The sequence below is a fragment of the Bubalus bubalis genome, chromosome 21, assembly GCF_019923935.1.
Source record: "Bubalus bubalis isolate 160015118507 breed Murrah chromosome 21, NDDB_SH_1, whole genome shotgun sequence".
Classification (NCBI taxonomy): Eukaryota; Metazoa; Chordata; class Mammalia; order Artiodactyla; family Bovidae; genus Bubalus; species Bubalus bubalis.
Window position 1 is genome coordinate 51,603,441 of NC_059177.1, and position 15,614 is coordinate 51,619,054.

At 43.2% G+C, this 15,614-nt stretch overlaps 1 protein-coding gene across 1 annotated transcript in view; it reads left to right on the plus strand.

Annotated features, from left to right (window-relative positions):
- The first annotated feature begins 3,773 nt into the window (after nucleotides 1–3,773).
- The window catches only part of MAP4 (microtubule associated protein 4), a 158,999-nt gene continuing 147,158 nt past the window's right edge, over nucleotides 3,774–15,614 (plus strand). The window contains 1 exon segment of the mRNA XM_025272632.2: nucleotides 3,774–3,913. The gene's annotated coding sequence lies outside the window, so the exon portion shown is untranslated.

The window sequence follows — 15,614 nt, forward strand, 5'->3', positions numbered from 1 at the left end:
GCATATGTGTAATACATATATCAGTTCAGTTCAGTCGCTCAGTTGTGTCGGACTCTTTGCTACCCCATGGACTGCGGCATGCCAGGCTTCCCTGACCATCACCAGCTAGCTCCCAGAGCTTGCTCAAAATCGTGTCCATCAAGTTGGTGATACCATCCAACCATCTTATCCTCTGTCGTCCCCTTCTCCTCCCACCTTCAATCTTTCCCAGCATCAGGGTCTTTTCTAATGAGTCAGTTCTTCGCATCAGGTGGCCAAAGTCTTGGAGTTTCAGCTTCAGCATTAGTGCTTCCAATGAACATTCAGGACTGAGTTCCTTTAGGATGGACTGGTTGGATCTCCTTGCAGTCCAAAGGGCTCTCAAGAGTCTTCTCCAACACCACAGTTCAAAAGCAACAATTCTTCGGGGCTCAGCTTTTCCAACTCTCACACCCATACATGACTACTGGAAAAATCATACCTTTGACTAGATGAAACTTTGTTGGCAAAATAATGTTTCTGCTTTTTCATATGCTGTCTAGGTTGGTCATAACTTTTCTCCCAAGGAGCAAGTGTCTTTTAATTTCGTGGCTGCAGTCACCATCTGCAGTGATTTTTGGAGCCCAAAAGTCTGTTACTGTTTCCACTGTTTCCCCATATATTTGCCATGAAGTGATGGGACCAGATGCCATCATCTTAGTTTCCTGAATTTTGAGTTTTAAGCCAACTCTTTTCACTCTCCTCTTTCACGTTCATCAAGAGGTTCTTTAGTTCATATGTGGTAAGTCCTGTTAATAGGTATATAAGAGGTGCAGGAGTGGGTATATGAATTGGAGGGAGCATGCAGAAGGTCATCAGGCTTGGCAGGGGACTTGGAAGTAGCTGTGGCAGTATATAGAGAAGAGAACAGGGAACAGCATCCATGTTGATGGAGATGTTTCTGAGACAGAAGGAGTATCTGGTAGGCCTGAGAAAGGAGAAGGAAGGGGATAACTGAGATGGTTGTCTAGCTTGGGATACACAGAACATGATGACTCTCTTATCTTATGGAGTGGAGGATTCTAACACTTCTGAATCTTCTTAGCCATTTTATGTCTAAGGAGCTCAAAGCCCAAAGCCAATTCTAGTCCTGAAGCCTGGGACACATCTAGGGGCTGATTATTCCAGGCAGCAGGAAGAAGGAACAAAGTTACTTTTTTAGCTCCCACCTGTGTGGTTTCCTACAACAGTTAAATTCTTGCTTAGACCGGCAGTGGGCTTTGGTGTGAAGTAATGCTAATTTCACCAGACAGAAAATCTATCTTGTTCATCTTTGTACAGGTGCTCTTCACTGTGTGGCCCTTTCTGATAGGCCAGTACCAAGTCAGCATCTGTTGGATGAGTGAATTCAGGCCTGGCAATGGTAGTTCTACTTTGGAGTCTGGGTAAGGTGAGAGAGGGGGAAAGCCCTGGGTTTGGGCCAAGACACCTGACTTATTAATTGGTGTGTGATCTAGGCCAGTTATTTCAGTTAGCTGTGATTGTCCTAAAGTCCCTTCCAGCGCTCCAAATTCATAGTGCTATCTCTTTCTCAGTTATCTTTTAATTTATTTAATTTTATTAAGTATAGTTGATATGCAATATTTTAATTTTCAAGTATATAACATAGTGAGTTAACATTTAAGTACATTACAAAATGATCACCACGATAAGTCTAATAACCATCAAAATTATTTCAGTGTTTAGTAACTATTAACTGTATCCCTTATGTTGTATATTACATTCCTGAGACTTAGTTGTAACTGGAAGTTCATACCTCTTAATCCCTTTCACCTATTTTGCCCAACTCCCCACCCTCCTCCTTCTCTAGCAGTCATCAGTTCTGTGTATCTATGAACTTGTTTCTGTTTTTGCTTTGTTTCGTTTTTTTTAAATCCTATAGATAAGTTAAATCATATGGTATTCATCTTTCTCTGTCTTGATTCATTTAACAATACCCTCTGGGTCTGTTCCTGTTGCTGCAAATGACAAAATTTCATTTTTTCCTATGGCTGAGTAATATTCTATTGTATAAATATACTACACCTTCTTCATCCATTCATCTACTGATATGCACTTTCAATGAACATAGGGGTGCCTGTATCTTTTCAACTTCATGTTTTTATTTTCTTTGGGTAAATACCCTCCCCCACTTATCCTTTTACTCACCCCCCCTTTTTTTTGGCAGCCTAGAAGGCATATGGGATCTTAGCTCCCCAACCAGGGATCAAACCTGCACCCCTTGATTGAAAGCACGGAATCTTAACCACTGGACTGCCAGGGAGGTCCCCATCCTTTTACTCTTAATCCCTTCATATATGTCTAGGCTCTTAACCCTCCTTTATAGTCATTATGATATTAATTGTAAACTCTGTAAGTGCTTGTTGTTAGGGACCAACATAAGCACTTTGCATATATTAACACATTTGATCCACATAACACTAATAAGGTAGGCACCACTATTATGCATTTTATAGTTGAGGAAACTGAGGTACAGAGAGATTATATATCTTCCACAAGCTCACAAGCTTGTAAGTAGCAGTGCTCAGGGAGTCCAGGTCAGAGTCCAGTTTTAACTACCTAAGTATGCTACCTCCAGGTCATCTTACCAGTAATTATGAGAGGCTGGTGATGTATTCTCTCATTTTTTATAAATAAGGCAACTGAAGCTTAACTGCTTTACTGTTACACATCTAGAAAGTATCAGGGCTGGACCTCTGGCTTTCAACCAAGTCACTGTTCTTTCTGGTAACCAGCCTGCTTCTAGAGGTTGAGTATATGGCCCCTAGTGCCTGGTTGACAGAGTTAAACCCCACTCTGTCAATTACTGGCTTGCTGACATTAGGTTAGTTCTGTGTTTGTTTTCTCATCTGTAAAATGAGAATGAGAACATGAAATACCAACCGTACAGAATTGTCGTGATGATTAAATGAGTTATTAGGTGTCGAGTGCCTGGAGCATAGTGAGCATTCAATAGGGTGTCAGCTATCACTTTTTAAGTTCTGAACCAGCATTACCCAACAGAAATACAATGTGAACCAAACAGTAATTCTAATTTTTTTCTAGTAGCCGCATTTTAAAAGTAGTAAAAAATAAGTAAGATTATTTTAAACATATTTTATTTGACCAAAGATATCCCAAACTGCAATCAATTTTCTAACGACCCGCATTGTGATCAATTTAAACTTAAGAATGAGCTAAGCCTCGAAATTTCGGTGTGTATTCTATACTTTATAGCACATCTCAGCTTTGACCAGCCACGTCACTTAGGACTGGTGGCAGAGCAGCCCATGAGAGGCCCCCCACAGTCGCGTCCTCATCCAGCTACAGTTCTTTACCGCGACCAGCTGGCCGGCGCCCCGGCCCCGCCCCGCGCCCCTCCCAGGTTACGTCATAGAACCCACAGGCCCTGCCGGCGGGGAGACCCGGGCCCGGCCGCGTGTGCCGGGCCGCTTGCATCTTCCCCTTTCCCAGCACTCAGATTCTAAAAGGAAGGGAAGACCAGCACACAGAGCAGCGGGGGAGGTCGGTCGGTCCTCCCGCCGCCCAGGCAGCAGCAGGAGCAGCAGCGGGCGGGCGGGAGACAGGCGTCTGAAGCCCCTTCACGTATCTCGCCCGCCACTGCCCTCCTCCGCTTGGCCGCTACCCCGCCTAGGTCGAGGCGGCGGGGCCGGCCTCTATTGGTCCGCCGCGGCCCTCCGCCCGCCCCCTTGCCCCGCTTATTGGCCAAAGCCGCCGCGCCCGCGGGATAGGCGGCAGCGGCGCTCCTCCCTCTCGCCGGCCCTCAAGAGGGCGACGAGGAAGCGGCCGCCTCCCTGCGTCCCGCCCCTCGGGCTCGCTTGCTAGCTCCCGGCTCCTCCCGGCCCTCTCCCGGCTCCCTCCGGCTCCGGCTCCGGCGCGGCGGCGGCGGCGGCGGGTAGGTGCAGCGGCAGGCGGGGCCCGATCGGAGGGGCGGCTTCCTCACTGTCCCCGGAACTGCTCGAGCCTCCCCCGTGATCTCCCGGGACCCCACCAGGCCCGCCCGAAGCGGAGAAGGGCGGTGGCCGCCGGCCTGCGGGACGCGGGGGCGGTCGGGCGAGGGGGGCCTGCGGGCGCGATCTTCCAAGTCTTGGAGGCACGATAAGGGGGCCCGCCGGGCGGGGCGGACCTCTTGGAGTCTGGAGCGACGGGGCTGAGCCGCACTTTTCAGGCGCGGGATTGGGGCTGAGCCGCGTGAGCGAGGGTCAGCTGCAGCCTGGGGCCCTGGGTGGGGCTCGGAGACACAGGAGAACTCAAAGGTCGTGCTGTGAAACTTTTGAGGGTCAGTTGAAGTGGGGCGGAGGTGAGCCTCAGAGAAGGTGCTGGGCCAGGGAGTTGCGGGAGGAGGTAGGGGGTATTCGAGAGTACGTGGCCCCTGGCTGGGCTCTCCCGGCGCGCGCTGCCCTAGAACACTGTTTGGGGAGTAAGCATGTGTCTGGCTGTGGGAGTGCGCATGGGTCGCTCGCTGTAAAGCCCGCGGATGCGAGGATAGGACCTAGAGGGGAGTTAGAATTGTTACCCAAAACGGAGATTGTGATTTAGCACATGGGCCAGGTTGTCCACTAGTGTGTTGCTTGAGCTGTTCTTTGGAGAAATTACTCCTTGTGTGGGGGAAGTGTTAGGGTTTTTGCTTTCATCCTGGAATGGGTAAAGTGAATGCATTTAGTGCTTTGGGGAGGAGACAGGATTACGTTTAGCTTTGTGTTTTAGGACCCAGACCCAGAGTGAAACGTGCTTCTCAGGATAGTGTTACCCAGCTTTCTCCCGGGAACCCCCTCTTCTCCCCTCCCTCCTCGGTCCAGTTACAGTATTGCTCCCCAGGGCCTCTCGATTCCTTTTCCCTGGCTCCCTAGGATTGCTGTGTTTCTTGCTCTGTGTGTGTCCCGCCCATTTCCCTGCTGCTGCACTTTTGGCAACTGCCTCTGCTCTTTCCCAGGGATGGTTGTGGCATTGCATCAGGGGATATTTGTGCTTGTAATTTGCTCACTCAGCCCAGGAAGAGGGAGAATAGTATGCTGCAGAGATGGGGGCTGGGGGAGGGTGAGGTGGTGCCGTTCGCTGGGCTGGGCAGACAGAAATGGGTGTGGTGAGGGAATACAGCTGCTCTAGGCCTATAGGGTAACACTGCCCAGTCATCAGCTCAAAGAGATTCAGAGAGCGGCAGCAGCAGCTATTTTTGTAAATCAGTCCTGAATCCAAGCTGAGCACATGGATTTAGAGTGAACAGTTGTCATGCTCTAACTATTACGGGCTGGGTGTTTGGTCGACAACACTAGAGTTGCTAAGCGAGAGACTCCCTCTGTACAGTGCAGGGGGTTCTTTACTTGCAACGTTTTAACTTTGCTTTTTTCAACTCTCTTGTACAGGGCGTCTCTCTTCTGGGGGTGTCTTTTGAACTGTTGTGGTTTGACGGTCCATACTGCTGCTTTTTAAATGAAATGTTTTTACTTCAGTTATACACTTGCTTTCAAATATGGCTTCCGTAGAATAAAGCTCTCACTTCTTGAGTACTTGCTGTCTGCCAGGCACTAGTTGTTGGTGTTTATTTCTAGGTGAGGAAATTGAGACTGATGGAAATCAGAGGTCACACAGATTAAGTGGCATCCACACCAGGGTCCTTCTGACTCCCACACAGTAGTTCAGAAACTGTGGGTTCACACAGGGGTGATTCAAGCACTTGAGAATTTATTCGTGCAAAGTAATCTCACTGGAGAATGATAAGCCAGGTATCAATTTATTTACGTCCAAAGTTTTAAGTGCCATATGAACAACTGGCATTAATTACCTACAGGCCCAGGACACCTCCTTTGTTTCTGGGCAGGCAAATCAGTAATAAGAGTGGAGTTGATTATAGAATTGAAACTAAGAGCACTAGATGTTCTTAGGGAATGTTTTAATCAAGTTATAGAAGCCTAGTGGGTCAGCCTTCTTTCTGCATTGTGCTAACTCACATATTTACGTTGGACAGTGCTGGGGAGATTCTAACACATTTCCTCACTGCCTCAGGTTTTTTTTTTTTTTTTTTTAATAGGTACTTTTATTTACTTATTGTTGGGCAGGGACTTTTTCTAGTGGCGAGAGGGGGCTACTCCGTAGTTGCAGTGCACGAACTTCTCAATGAGTTGGCTTCTCTTGGTGCCTAACAGGGTCTCTAAGGTACTGGGGGTTTCAGCCTGTGGTACCCAGGCTCTAGAGTACAGGCTTATAGATGTGGTGCACAGGCTTAGTTGCTCTGTGGCATGTGGGATATTCCTGGATCAGGGATCAAGGATCTAACCTGAGTGTCCTGCCTATACAGGTGGATTCTTTACCACTGAGCCACCAAGGAAGCCTCTTCATTTTTTTAAGTCGTCTCTGCATATATTTGTCATCCCAGCATGTATTTACTTGAGTTAAAATCCCCAAATTTATAAATAAGTTTATATTACATATTTAAAAAGTCATTGTCCATTGTTTGGTAGCAGTGAGGGAAACACCTGGATTTTCTTAGGTTTACGTGGCATGACTTTATTTTTTTAGAGGGTACTAACTGGCTTTCAAGGGAGAGAGTGACAAGTTTGTCAAATGTTATCAGAGTGGCTTGAGAACAGGGAAAGATGCTTGCAGTTTTAATTTTGGGTGTAGAGTGGGGGTGGGTGGGGATGAGCTTTCCTTTGTGTGGCTTGAATCTTCCACCTACATCAAGATAGGTGGCTTAGTTTTAGAGATGTGGTTCCTATTGATCTTAGGGTCTTGTTCTTTTCTTCCCTGATCTTGTCTCTGAATTTGGTGATCCATCCTTTGGCTGTGTAAACTTTTGCTGTTGACACTTCAAATTTTTGGCGTCACTATTCTCCGTTTCCTGTTTATTTTAAAGTATTAATCATCACTTGTTGATATGTAGGTTTTATTTTTCCTTAAAAAGCAAGGACATCTGAAAGGAACATTTTGAAGTTGTCTTGATATAGTTCATATGATTTGCTCAATTTGAAAAGGAAGCTGAGTAGGTATCTCTGATTTCTTTGTCCGTCTAAAATGGCATTCTTAGAACCAGCTTGTGTGTATGTGTGCTCAGTCAGTCAGTCTTGCCCAGCTTTTTCTGACTTCATGGTCTATCACAAAGCTTCTGCATTGGCAGGCAGTTTCTTTACCTCTGTGCCACCTGGGGAGCCCCCTAGAACCAGCTTACTGTGACAGCCTTATTGCTTGGAGTGAGTGTGTTGAGAACAATTAGGGTCAAGAAAGGGGATCAAGCAAATATGTATTGTACCCACTGCCTCCAGTTTCTTGGTTTCTCCTTGCCTGTGACACTTGACACTTTTGAAGAGTAGTGATCATTTGCAGAGTGTTCCTGAATTTGAGTTTTCTGTTTCTTTTTTTTTTGTTATTTTGTTTTGTTTTCTCTTGATTAGTCTGAGATTAAGCATTTTAGGGAAGAATATCAGAGAGATAGTATGCCCTTCCTGTCACACATTTTGTATCAGATGATATCTGATATCAACATGGCTTATTGCTGATATTAACTTTAGTAACTTGATTTTAGTAACTTGGCTGCCTGGTTTTTTATAAAGTGACTCTTTTTCCGTTTCCTTACTTCATTTGTTAGAAGCTCGAAATGAGTCACCCAAGTCAAGCCCACACTCCAGGGCAAGGGAATTTAAGCTCCACCTCCTGAGTATCAAAGAATTTGTGAGCATATGTTAAAACCACCCCCAGTAATTAGTAAATATCTCTGAGAGGCTATACAGTGATCTGATTTTTTTTCTTAAAGTTCCATCCTCTAATGTCAGTGAAACTTGCCCACAGCAGCAGTTACTATGCTGTTCTACTGGTGATTTTCTGTTTCTCTCATTCCTCCTACATTTATTGTTTGGAATTCTTCTGTAAGAAAGATTTGTGCTTTTCCTCCCATTTACTTAATTTAATCATTTAGTGTGGATTCATGAATATTTTTCCCCCTTTGGGTTGTATTTCATTGTATAAATCCTTCTAGCTCTGACCATTTGGCACCTATGTTCTTTTGACGTGTCCCCCTCCTACCCTGTCCCCCCCTTTTTTTTTGAGCACATTTTTACTTTCTGATATCACAGATGCCCCAGTCTGATCTTGTATTTTCTCTGCCTTAGTCCTAGAATCAACCATTTCTCCTGGTTTCTTTTATTGGAGAAAAATATTTAGAAACCAAGATCTGGTTTCTAAATGAACTGGGTGTTCATTTACTCATTGCTACTGGGATATTACTGCTTCTTGACAGTCTTAGGGAACAGAGTTAGGAAATATATTTATGTATACTGACCCAGGTATACACATCTGATTTTTTTTTTAGCCACCCCTCACGGAGTATTAGTTCCCTGACCGGAGGTTGAACCTGTGCCTTCAACAGTGAAACGACAGAGTCCTAAGCCCTGGACCACCAGGGAATGAATTCCCTACATATACCTGCTTCTGTATCTATCTGTATATAAATAGAAACATGGATTCATGCCGCTCTCTCTGACTCTAATCCAGCATCACAGAGTTCATTGTGGCATTCCCCTCCTTGCTTATTTGTAATTTCTTTCTCTGACAGTGAGATACTTAGTTCTTATTATTTATAATAGATTTACTTACTAGTTCAACCCTAATATATGTGTAAAGTAGGAAAGTACAGGGTTTTCTTTTAGTGTTTCTTTTTTTTTAAATTTAACTTTTAACTGGAATATAGTTGATTTACAATATTGTGTTATATTGTACACATATTTCAGGTGGAAAGTACAGTTTTAATTATCACCTAAGGTAAATTCCAAAGCATCTTGCAGTTAACCGATTTAAATTATATTCCTATAATATTGGTATTTTAAATTACTTTTTTTCAGTTTCACTGGAGAGATGAAATCATTTGCCCCTGGCCAAACAGGGAATGAGCGACTTTAGCTGAAGTTGGTGACCCATTCTCACTCCCAATGATAAGCTTAATCCCAAGCAAAGCAATCTCTTCATAGCAAGTATCTTGACTACCTTTGTCCCTTCTTGGTGGGATTGTTCCTTTAATTAACAAAGTTCCTGGGTTTTATTTTTATTTTTAAAATTTTAAACTTTGCGAGTGTTGAGAGCAACAACATTTACTTTACTGGACTTCTTTCTATTTGCAGAGTCATAGACTTGGAAGAGATCTTAGAGATAATCTAATGCAGCTTTCCACACAGTACAAGCGAATCCTCCAGCCCTTTCTTTTCAGAAGTACTCCCCTAGATAGGGATTTCACAGCTGGTGGCTATCAATTCCAGGTTTGCAAAATTTGTCATTTTAGGAAGACTTCCTTGATAATGATCTCAGAGGTGCCTCCCTGTAGTTTTTATTTATTGGTTCTACTTTTGCTCTCTACAATTATCCCCTGTAGATCCAGTGTCCACTTTACAACTACTCAGTGACAAGTTATTTTGTCCTACTTAAATTTTTTCTTTTCCAGACTAAACAGTTTCTTCCTTCTAGCCACGTCTTCTGAAATGTGCTATCTAAACTTTTTACCATGTTGGGCATTATCCTGTGGACATGCTGCAGTTTGTCACATATGTTCTGTCCTCCTGGTGGGTCAGATGATTCAATTTTGGGAGACCCAGTTTCTATCCCTAGGTGGGGAAGATACCCTGGAGAAGGGAATGGCAATTCATTCCCTATTCTTCCCTGGAGAATTCTATGGACAGAGGAGCCTTGTGCACTAGAGTACTTGGGGTCAAAGAGAGTCCTGACACAACTAAGCCACTAACAACACACACAGATACTACTGTATTAGGCCTTGGAGGTAAAGTGGTTAAGGAATTAAAAATGATCCCTGCCCTTAGGTAGCTTAGTATCCATCAGTGCTGCTGCAGAATAAATTAGGTTCTTTTTTCTTCCAATATCCACTTTTTTTCAGTGTTAGTTTATACTTGTCTGGTAGTAAGTGCATCTCTAGGTCTTTTTTTCTCTAGAGCTGCTGTTAACCAGTGTTTGTCCTTGGTTGGTTTCTTGAAACTATGTATAGGACTTCTTTACACTCCTGTAAGTGAAGTCGCTCAGTTGTGTCCAGCTCTTTGCGACCTTATGGACTGTAGCCTACCACATTCCTCTGTCCATGGGATTTTCCAGGCAAGAGTACTGGAGAGGGTTGCCATTTCCTTCTCCAGAGGATCTTCCCGTCCCAGGGATCAAACCTGGGTCTCCTACATCGTAGGCAGACACTTTACCATCTGACCCACCAGTACACTCATATCCTTTCTGTAATTCCTGACTTCTCTCCATTGTTCCGAAGGGGACCTTTTGAATCCTGATTCCATTCTCTTTGCTTTATTTATCCTTTCTATGTCTATAACTTTGATATGTTCTTTCTTTATTTTTATTTGAATAGATTAATATTCAGCTAGAGAATTTCAAGATCAGATCCTCAAGTGAAGTGAAAGTCACTCAGTCGTGTATGACTTTGTGACCCCATGGACTATACAGTCCATGGAATTCTCCAGGCCAGAATACTGGAGTGGGTAGCTGCTCCCTTCTCTAGGGGATTTTCCTGACCCAGGGATTGAACCCAGGTCTCCCTCATTGCAGGTGGATTCTTTACCAACTGAACTACAAGGGAAGCTCTAGTAGTACGTAATTAGAAACAAAACTTAATGTTTATTTTCTCTTTACTTCTGACTTTATTACTTAAGTATTAAAGTATTTCCAAAAGACATCTTGTTTCTTATTTTCTGCTATAGTTTGTGTGCAAAATTGTAATTGAAATATTTTACATCTTACTACTCTAAAGGCACAGCTAGTTTCCTTCAAACAGTAGTTACTGATTATTGATTGAAGTTAGTTTATAAGGTTTTTTTTTATTATGACAAAGTATAGATTCTGACTTATAAATGACTCACATATAAAACAGTTACAGCCTCTCTCTCATCCTTCACCCCACCCCCACCCCACATATGTTGAGACTGTCATGAAAAAACTTAAAAAGCTTTTACAGAAGATTATTCAGAGAAGGCAATGGCACCCCACTCCAGTACTCTTGCCTGGAAAATCCCGTGGTCAGAGGAGCCTGGTGGGCTGCAGTCCATGGGGTCTCGAAGAGTCAGACACGACTGAGCGACTTCACTTTCACTTTTCACTTTCATGCATTGGAGAAGGAACTGGCAACCCACTGCAGTATTCTTGCCTGGAGAATCCCAGGGACGGGGGAGCCTGGTGGGCTGCCTGCCGTCTATGGAGTCACACAGAGTCAGACATGACTGAAGCGACTTAGCAGCATACTATATTCTTAAAAAGGAAAAAAAATGGAAAAATTTAGGGGAGATTGGGGATAGGTGGTGAGTAGAGAGACCCTTAAGAAAACGTTTGCTTCATTAAAGTTGTTGTTATTAAACTGTCTGAAATTCTTAGATATCATTTTGCTGTTGTTAAACTGTCTGAAATTCTATGATATCTTTTTTTTTTTTTTGCTGTTGTTAAATTGTCTGAACTTCTCAGATATTTAGATTATAACCCATTTTCTCTTTTAGGAATATAAATACACAGGCAGATTCTAGACAGCTCTCAATTGTTTTCTTATAGGTAGAACATATTGGAGAAATGTGTATTCAGATCCTTCATCCATTTTAAATTAGGTTATTTGTTTTTAATCCATGAACTTTAAGAGTTCTTTATGTATTCTAGATACAAATCCTTTTATCAGATATATGTGTTACAGTATGGCAGTATTAGCACTGAGCCAGGTGTCAAAAGACAAGAGTTTAGGTCCCAAATCTATCACAAAAGAGTTCTGAAGTCTGGGGCAACTCAGTGGACCTTTTTATTTACAGGATCAGGGTGCTGATCATACCCATCAACAGGCTTGTTGTGAGAATTAAGAGATATGTGAATGGGGAAGGCTCCCTTTAAAATGCTAGTGCGATACTGCCTAGTGGTCCAAGTAAAACTATAATCCTGGTTGATGTGGAATTGGTGGCGTTTTGGTGTTTTCAGTGGGAACTGCATTGCCTCTAAAAGCTTCATTTTACCATATATATGGTAAATTGGCTGTGAAACGATGAAATTCATAGACTCATGAAACTACTGTGAGGCCCGGAATAATTGTCTTCTTTGAGGTCACATACCACAAAGCTGAGTCAGGACTTGAACTTTAATTTCTAGCATTCTTTTTACTATGTTCTGTTTAATAGCACAGATCCTTCTGAATCTTCTTTGCACATAGCACTTGATAAGTGCTGGGGGTGATTTTGGGTGTGTGTGGTGTGTTTGTGTGTAGATACATGCTTTTATTTTTTGAGTGGGTAACAATGAAAGTGGATTGGCTGGTTTGGAAGGTAGGTGTATATTTAACCTTTTAAGAAAATGCCCTGCAAATAGCTTCCTTATTACCTTCTTTCTAGATTCCATATATATGTGTTCAGTTCAGTTGCTCAGTCATGTCCAACTCTTTGCAACCCTATGGACTGCTGTACACCAGGCCTCCCTGTCCATCACCAACTCCCGGAGTTTACCCAAACTCGTCCACTGAGTCAGTGATGCTATCCAACCATCTTATCCTCTGTCGTCCCCTTCTCCTCCCACCTTCAATCTTTCCCAGCATCAGGATGTTTACAAATGAGACAGCTCTTCGCATCAGGTGGCCAAAGTATTGGAGTTTCAGCTTCAACATCAGTCCTTCCAATGAACACTCAGGACGGATCTCCTTTAGGATTGATTGGTTGGATCTCCTTGCAGTCCAAGGAACTCTCAAGAGTCTTCTCCAGCACCATGATTCAAAAGCATCAATTCCTCGGTGCTCAGCTTTCTTTATAGTCCAATGCTCACATCCATACATGACTACTGGAAAAACCATAGCCTTGACTAGATGGAAGTTTGTTGGCAAAGTAATGTCACTGCTTTTGAATATGCTGTGTAGGTTGGTCGTAACTTTCTTTCCAAGGAGTAAGCGTCTTTTCATGGCTGCAGTCACCATCTGCAGTGATTTTGGAACCCACAAAAGTAAAGACAGCCACTGTTTCTACTGTTTCCCCATCTATTTCCCATAAAGTGATGGGACCGGATGCCATGATCTTCGTTTTCTGAATGTTGGGCTTTAAGCCAACTTTTTCACTCTCCTCTTTCACTTTCATCAAGAGGCTTTTGAGATCCTCTTCACTTTCTGCCATAAGGGTGGTGTCATCTGCATATCTGACGTTATTGATATTTTTCCCGGCAGTCTTGATTCCAGCTTGTGCTTCATCCAGGTCAGCGTTTCTCATGATGTACTCTGCATGTAAGTTAAGTAAGCACGGTGACAATATACAGCCTGGATGTACTCCCTTTTCCTATTTGGAACCAGTCTGTTGTTCCATGTCCAGTTCTAACTGTTGCTTCCTGACCTGCTTACAGATTTCTCAAGAGGCAGGTCAGGTGGTCTGGTATTCCCATTTCTTGAAGAATTTTCCACAGTTTGTTGTGGTCCACACAGTCAAAGGCTTTGGTATAGTCAATAAAGCAGAAATCAATGTTTTTCTGGAACTGTCTTGCTTTTTTGATGATCCAGTGGATGTTGGCAATTTGATCTCTGGTTCTTCTGCCTTTTCTAAAACCAGCCTGAACATCTGGAAGTTCCTGGTTCACATATTGGTGAACCCTGGTTGGAGAATTTTGAGCATTACTTTACTAGTGTGTGAGATGAGTACAATTGTGCAGTAATTTGAGCATTCTTTGGTGTTGCCTTTCTTTGGGATTGGAATGAAAACTGACCTTTTCCAGTCCTGTGGCCACTGCTGAGTTTTCCAAATTTGCTGGCATATTGAGTGCAGTACTTTCACAGCATCATCTTCCAGGATTTGAAATAGCTCAACTGGAATTCCATCACCTCCACTAGCTTTGTTCGTAGTGATGCTTTCTAAGGCCCACTTGACTTCACATTCCAGGACGTCTGGCTCTAGGTGAGTGACCACACCATCGTGATTATCTGGGTCATGAAGATCTTTTGTGTACAGTTCTTCTGTGTATTCTTGCCACTTCTTCTTAATATCTTCTGCTTCTGTTAGGTCCATACCATTTCTGTCCTTTATTGAGCCCGTCTTTGCATGAAATGTTCCCTTGGTATCTCTAATTTTCTTGAAGAGATCTCTAGTCTTTCCATTCTATTGTTTTCCTGTTTCTTTGCACTGATCACCAAGGAAGGCTTTCTTATCTCTCCTTGCTATTCTTTGGAACTCTGCATTCATATGGGTATATCTTTCCTTTTCTCCTTTGCCTTTAGCGTCTCTTCTTTTCTCAGCTATTTGTAAGGCCTCCTCAGACAGCCATTTTGCTTTTTTGCATTTCTTTTTCTTGAAGATGGTCTTGGTCCCTGTATCCTGTACAATGTCACAAACCTCTGTCCATAGTTCATCAGGCACTCTATCAGATCTAGTCCCTTAAATCTATTTCTCACTTCCACTGTATAATCATAAGGGATTGATTTAGGTCATACCTGAATGGTCTAGTGATTTTCCCTACTTCCTTCAATTTAAGTCTGAATTTGGCAATAAGGAGTTCATGACCTGAGCCACAGTCAGCTCCCAGTCTTGCTTTTGCTGACTGTATAGAGCTTCTCCATCTTTGGCTGCAAGGAATATAATCAGTCTGATTTCCTTGTTGACCATCTGGTGATATCCATGTGTAAAGTTTTTTCTTGTGTTGTTGGAAAAGGGTGTTTGCTATGACCACTAGACCATTCAGGTATGACCTAAATCAAATCCCTTATGATTATACAGTGGAAGTGAGAAATAGATTTAAGGGACTAAATCTGATAGAGTGCCTGATGAACTATGGACAGAGGTTTGTGACATTGTACAGGATACATTGCGTTCTCTTGGCAAAACCCTATTAGCCTTTGTTCTGGTTCATTCCGTATTCCAAGGCCTAATTTGCCTGTTATCCCAGGTGTTTCTTGACTTTCTACTTTTGCATTCCAGTCCCCTATAATGAAAAGGACATCTTTTTTGGGTGTTAGTTCTAAAAGGTCTTGTAGGTCTTCAGCTTCTTCAGTGCTACTGGTTGGGGCATATACTTGGATTACTGTGATATTGAATGGTTTGCCTTGGAAATGAACAGAGATCATTCTGTCATTTTTGAGATTGCATCCAAGTACTGCATTTCGGACTCTTGTTGATCATGATGGCTACTCATTTTTTCTAAGGGATTCCTGCCCACAATAGTAGATATAATGGTCATTTGAGTTAAATTCACCCATTCCAGTCCATTTTAGTTCGCTGATTCCTAGAATGTCGACGTTCACTCTTGCCATCTCCTTTTGACCACTTTCAATTTGCCCTGATTCATGGACCTGACATTCCAGGTTGCTATGCAATATTGCTCTTTACAGCATCGGACTTTACTTCCATCACCAGTCACATCCACAACTGGGTATTGTTTTTGCCTTGGCTCCATCCCTTCATTCTTTCTGGAGTTATTTCTCCACTGATCTCCAGTAGCATATTGGGCACCTACTGACCTGGAGTTCCTCTTTGAGTATCCTATCATTTTTTTTTCATACTGTTCATGGGGTTCTCAAGGCAAGAATACTGAAGTGGTTTGCCATTCCCTTCTCCAGTGGACCACATTCTGTCAGACCTCTTCATTATGACCCGCCCTTCTTGGGTGGCCCCACGCGG